The sequence below is a fragment of the Microtus pennsylvanicus genome, chromosome 4 (assembly GCF_037038515.1).
Source record: "Microtus pennsylvanicus isolate mMicPen1 chromosome 4, mMicPen1.hap1, whole genome shotgun sequence".
In the NCBI taxonomy this organism is placed as follows: domain Eukaryota; kingdom Metazoa; phylum Chordata; class Mammalia; order Rodentia; family Cricetidae; genus Microtus; species Microtus pennsylvanicus.
In genome coordinates, this window is record NC_134582.1 from 983,992 (window position 1) to 990,617 (window position 6,626).

Here is a 6,626-nt window from a genome sequence, read left to right on the forward strand (position 1 = left end):
TTGTCATTTTGCAGATTTTGGGATTTGAAATTCTTTTACTATTTTAATTACTCTCTTTTGAATAAGGTCTTATTTCCAAATGAGCCCTGTTTGAATAGATGTAGACAATGGTCTTTTACCCTAGACATAACATTTTCAGGAGTGCTTTGCTAAGGAGTTACCTCTTAACATTGACCATACTTTTACTAAAATTGCCTCACTAGCTAGTCGGTCTCACTGAACTGGTGAACTCTAGATTCAGAGAGAGACCTTGCCTCAGAAAAATAAGGTACAAAGACTCCCAGAGTTGACCTCTTGGTCTCCAGCTGTACGTGCACATATATCAGGTATTCTTAATTCCAAAGGAAATTTTTCTGGATTTTTTTGTCTTTGTTTTTTTTTTTTTTTTTGAGACAAGTTTTCTCTTTGTAGTTCTAGCTGTTCTGGAACTCACTCTGTAGACCTGGATGGCTTCCAACTCAGATTTGCCTGCCTCTGCCTCCCAAGTGCTACTAATGCCTAGCAAGGAAGATTTGTTTCTTTTATTTGGTCTATAAAACATTGTGCTAACTTTTGTATATTTTAACAAATCCTTGTTAAAGACTTTGGAAACTTCTTAATGTTCAACTCAAACCTAGTTTTAGTATGCATTAATCTCAGTTTTTAATACTGGCTCTGAAGTAAATAACAGTTCAGTGTTACCAGCTTTATGTATGTTTTATAGGCCTGTAAATCTATTGTGCAAAAAAAGAAGGAATCTGGTAGCAGGATCCAAGCAAAGGGCTCAGTCTTTTCATGGCAGACAACACTGAAAACAGACTGAGCTGTGCTAAGATTGTAGCCCAGCAGTTCTATTCTGGAGTAAAAATTCATAAATTGGAGCTTGCAGTAGATTATTTCATAAAATTACTCCATAAAACACGAGTGAAAAGACAGATGACTATATTTGCACAAACTTAGAAAACTGACAGTTTCTCCCATTACATTTGAATAGACCTGAAACAAAACCGTCTTTGTCTTTGAATTCATGTGGGAAAATCAGTCTATTGTACAATTACCAAAAGTTCCATGTCAGTTGCGGAGCTAAGACCCTGAAGAGTAACCATGTGGTTATAACTCTGGTGACATATAATAATAGCCTCACAATCGTGCATTGGTTGACATGTTTGTTCTATTTTGTGATTTTATGACAGCTAAAAGGCTAATAATATCCACACTTAGGCTATCAGAATTGGAAAGTGACTACACAGGTAATTTTAATATAGAGCAGATTGCTAGCTACTTAATCAAAGAAAAATAATGTGCTTAATATTATTACAACACTTGAAAAGGTAATTTCAACCATGCCAAGTAGGGAATATTGAAGTCAGCTTCTATGAATTCCAAGGCTAATGGCAAAATCTCTATTTTAAAAAAGGATAATTTAATTGTTGTGTTTTCCTGGACAGGAAATGAGCTCTTAACTTTTATTTATTTAACAATCCCACTAAGAGTTCTGTGTATAAATAATGACTTGGTAATTTTCACCTTCTGTTGAGATATTGATTTTTTTTCTGAACTATCCAATTATTATTACATAAAGCAAGAAATAAAATTCATGAGGAAAATTATGTCTTCCCTTTCCTCCATAGCAAAAACAAACCAGAAATTGGAGTCTGTTTCTTTTCTGTAATTTTTAAAAAGATCCAAATGATTACTGTGTCCTTTGATCTAGATTATACAATAGTGTTACCATTCATTATGCTAGCCCATATATTAAAGCACTGTGAAAGATAGGTCATACAAACTAAATCAATGCTTTGACTGTAAACAATTTAAAATATATTTTGTTCCTCAAGTTTAATACTAATTTCAGAAGACCTCCCTATGAAATGATGTTTTTTCTTCCCCCCACCTTCTCCCCATCTTTAGCTACAGGCTTAGCTCAGACCCAAGAAATTGCTGCTGTGCTTCCTGTTTGTAGGAGGCTACCAAGCGTTATAACATTAGTGGAATAACACTGTCCAGGTTTTGTGCCAATTATGTCAAAAATAAACATCTTCTAATGAAAATGAACACTGTGTCAATATGTATATTCGATTTAGAAAATGATTTTTAGAATTAGGAGAAAATATTGGCTTAGTTCCTGTAATGGTCTCACAGTGCCTGTCCACTATCATGCAGATTGATGTGTCCCCTCGCGGAAGGCACTTAATTAGATAAGATAGATTAGATAATGCATGCTCTTGCTAACGTCAGTGCTCTTATTCATCTCCGAGGAGGAGTTCATGGAGTGCATCGATTCAAATTTTAATGGTTACTCTAAACACTATTTTACAGGCTTGTAGATTATAATTGTTTTCAAAATAATTTTTCTCTATTCAACTAATTTTTAGCCTTTTAAAACCCTTTATAGATGTTTTAAATAAACAAAATACCTTATAATTCTTTTGTATGCTGATCACATTTAATTTACTTACCTTTATGCGTATAAACTTTCCTTAATATAAAATTTGGATACAATTAACCATATTACCTGAATGGTAAAAGCAAAGGCATTGACAGAAAAGAAAATATTAATATTTTTTTCTGTATGTCAGTATCTAATATTGTGCCACATTTTCTATAAAATATGAATATCAAATAAAGAATATACCCTAATTCAGAGTCTTAAATTTTAATATTTCCAAAATATAAAAGAGAATTGAAATGTATCCACTTCCAAAATAAGAAAAGTTTGGATTCATTACACACACATACACACACACACACACACAGACATGGATAACATTATAGTGAGATTCATGAGGAGAATATGAAAATTGCCCCTGTAATTAAATAAATTATGTCACAGTCAGAAATGGGTCCATGGGATTCACGGGGTTTCACTATATTGTTTTGTTTTCTTCAAATGATCATCCTGCCTCATCCTCCTGAAGGCTAAAATTATAGGTGTGTGCCACCACAACCAGATAAAGGAAATATTCATTGGCACAATTAAGATCTTTATTTTCTATAAAGACAAAAATAAAAAAGCCCCACTAGAATAGAAAGAGGTTGTGGTTGTTATTATAAATAAATAAAAAATACACAGCACTCATTTGTTTTCTGACTAATTTAGATAACTATATAACTAAAAAGAAAAAGACAGGATTAGTAAGAATAAAAATAATGCAGAGAAAATTTAAAATTTCTCCCAACCCTGACATTTTCGGGTCAGAGTCACAGGGACACCAAGACCACTGCCTGGACCTTCGCAGACCATGCTGTCCCAGGTGGTACTTTCTGCTGCCATAGCGGCCCATGCCTGAAGATCGCAGCCATCCTGGGGTCTTCCACATAGGACAGCTACATCTTACCTCTGTATCACCTCTTACTGAATGTGGAGATAAGGTATGTCTTGGGTTGATCCTTGAGGAATTTTTCCAGTTCCTTTATCTTAGAACTAGGGTAACAGAACCCTTTGTGCTTGGAACTGGGTTTAGCTTGCATTTTCTATCCAAAGAAATAAATATGTTTACCCTAGAGACTTTTCTACCATAATAGTAGTAGGGTTGATTGCCTATTTGATTGAGAAATATGGTGTCTCTATTGGAGAATTTATGGGTAAACTTAATGAGAAAAAAAAATCTCAACTCAAAGAAGTAAAGCAATCAACCATCAAACAAATTCAGGATGCAATCGACATGGAGAAGTCACAGGCAGGCGCTGGTTCAGAAGCACCACTGCCTCTTTGACGTTCAGAGGAATAACACTGCCGTGGTCATGGAGGTCACTTGGAAAGGCTACTTAGAGCATAGAAAGAGGTAAACAATGGCCTGAACTACTGTGTTTCTGTGCAGGACATGACGCATGGCACGGGTGGAGAAGCACATAGTGCAGAACATTTCTGCACAGCAGGAAAAGGAGACCATTGCAAGTGCATGTGGACCTAAAAAGAAGGCTCAGCCAGTTATGTGGTTTTATCTATCTCAATTGAGAAAGTCAGAGAGAGTTAACTTAAGCTGGAACTAGTCTGTGAGAAGTCTAGTCTCTTCCTGTGTTGCTGCCGATTGAAATTACAGCGTTCCTTTCCTGAGAAATGATCACGGTTAATTTAGTGACTTAGCCTATTGGCCAATCAGGTATTTCTGACCCTTTCTCTGTATTCAGAGTTGTCTGGTTATCGCTTTTGAATAAGCAATTTTCAGCAACTTGCTGTTCAACTAAACTTACCAAGTTAGAGTTTAAACTTGTAATTAGTTATACCATTTTTCAATAAAATGACATTTGAAACAGAATAAATAAATAAAATTTCTGCCAATAATTTAAAATATACCTTTAAAAAAACCTAGGAACTATGACATAGTAGTTTGAGAAATAACAAAAACAGTTATTTTTAATTTTAATTCTAACTCTCAGCTGCTATGTGGATGCTAATGACCTCAACAAAGGCGTCATAGGTATCCAGATTGACATTAATTAGTTAATTATGTTCCCAAAGGGAAAAGGATCTCAGGCTTTCCTAACATATTTAAAAGGCTTAGGAAGGAAAAAAAATTAGTATTTGAACATCTAATGCATATATAGGAAAATAAAAGAATAGCGATGTGTGCCACGGTTTGACTGGAGACTCAAGGTATCTTGTTTACAAAAATAGTGATATTTTAGGAGTGATCTCATAGCATTATGGAGAGGGATGAGGCCGTTTTTGTAAGGCTATATAATCCCTGTGTGTTTGTGTGTGTGTGTGTTGTTTACGAGCATATGTCTATGTGTAGAGAGCCCAAAAGAGGACATTAGTGTCCTGGTCTATCACTTTCCACCTTATTCCTCTGAGATGGGTATCTTGCTTCCTGTCTCTATCCCTCCCCCACAGTGCTGGTGCTAAAGAGTGTGGAGTGTATTTTTGCTTGACTTTATATGAGTGGCAGAGATCTGAGCTCAAGTTCTCAAACTTGCACAGCAAGTGCTGTTATCCACGGAGCTGTATTTTTGCTTGACTTTATATGAGTGGCAGAGATCTGAGCTCAAGTTCTCAAACTTGCACAGCAAGTGCTGTTATCCACGGAGCCATCTCCAGTTCTGATGTTACAGGCCCCGTGCGAAGAAAGTTGTTTCAGGGCTGAACATACTCCTGAGCCAGGTGTAAGAGAAGTTAAAGGGAGTTCTGGGGAAAATAGAATAACTGCAGGTCCAGGCACCTTGTCAACAAGGTGAGCTAGCCAATCTCACCTCAGGAACTGTCACAATATCTAGTGAATTGCTGAATATCTTCAAAGTTATTGCATATACTTCAATATCTTTGAGGCTTACACCAACTAGAACAGAATTCTAGGAAATTCCCAACCTACTCAGTTTAGAATATTGCCTATTTAAATGCCCTAAAGATGAAAAAATTGAGATCAATGCAGATAAATACATAAAACATTTTAAATTCAAATTTGATGCCATTTCCTTTTAATGTTATAATAGTATGGGATTAAGTAGGAAATGAGATGTTTGTATAATTCTTAAATAGATGTTCCATAAAAGGTCTCCAAGTTGCATGCCTAAAGTATATCTACCAATATACTATAAAGAAATGGACGTGTCAAGATCACCATCAACAGGATCTGAAGAGAAACCCAAAGTGCTCTATCAGAGAAAGCTCAAGAAAGAACTGGGACTCAGAGCAGTGAGCTAAATTAAATTAGCAAACCAATATGGCATGAGGAATCCTTCAGGAATTAGCAACAGAAGAAAGCCATTACCCATATGACTGGCCCAACTCTTCTACCACCAAAACCACATGCCCTACCTTTCCCTGTCTTGTCCTGTCCTGCCTATGTATAGGCTGGGATGGTTATTTCCTTTCCCACTGACCTGCCAACCCTGCTTACTATAGACATATGGATCCCTACTGTTGTGGCTTCTTTCAGGGGCAAGCTAAGTACCAGAAACAAGGATAGACAGAACCCAATCCCACCCACCATCCTGAATAACCCATTATGCTGATAGCCTAATGAGGGCCTGCCTTCAACATGCCTTTTTGTTGTTGTTGTTGTTATTTTTGGCTTTTTAAAAATTGATTGATATTGAGCTCTACATTTTTTTCTGCTCTCCTCCCTGCCTCTTCCCTCCCCTTCAACCCTCTCCCAAGGTCCCCATGCTCCTAATTTACTCAGGAGATCTTGTCTTTTTCTACTTCCCATGTAGATTAGATCTATGTATGTCTCTTTTAGGGTCCTCATTGTTTTCTAGGTTCTCTGGGATTGAATGGGAAAAGATCTTCACTAACATGCCCTTCTGCCAAGATGCTGTAGCCATGGGCTCCTACTCAACCCTCTCATGGTAGAGCCCAGGAAAATAGGTAGACTCACCCTCTGCAACACATACACACAACACACACAAACACACAACACACACAAACATACCACCAGAGCCAAGCTGTTTAGAAGAAACTAGGAAGTTTGGTCCACATATAAACTGAGGGGCCAACCTCAGAGCTTGCTTCTTGTCGTAAGAAAAAGCCTGAACCCCTATCTGTGAGTCTTTCTGACAGTGGGGACTACCTTAGTCATAAAACCACAAAGGCAGTCCAGAGTAGGACATTAGATTTAGGTTTTCCCAGAAATTAGTAGCTGGGGGCCTGGAATATCTTGCTAACAGTCACAAAATAAAGTGTAATTATCAAATGCCTTGAGCCT

The 6,626-nt window shown here is 36.9% G+C and overlaps 1 pseudogene; it reads left to right on the top strand.

The window, feature by feature from the left end:
* The first annotated feature begins 3,221 nt into the window (after positions 1–3,221).
* On the top strand, positions 3,222–3,972 carry LOC142848572 (ATP synthase peripheral stalk subunit b, mitochondrial pseudogene; annotated as a pseudogene).
* The last annotated feature ends 2,654 nt before the right edge of the window (positions 3,973–6,626 follow it).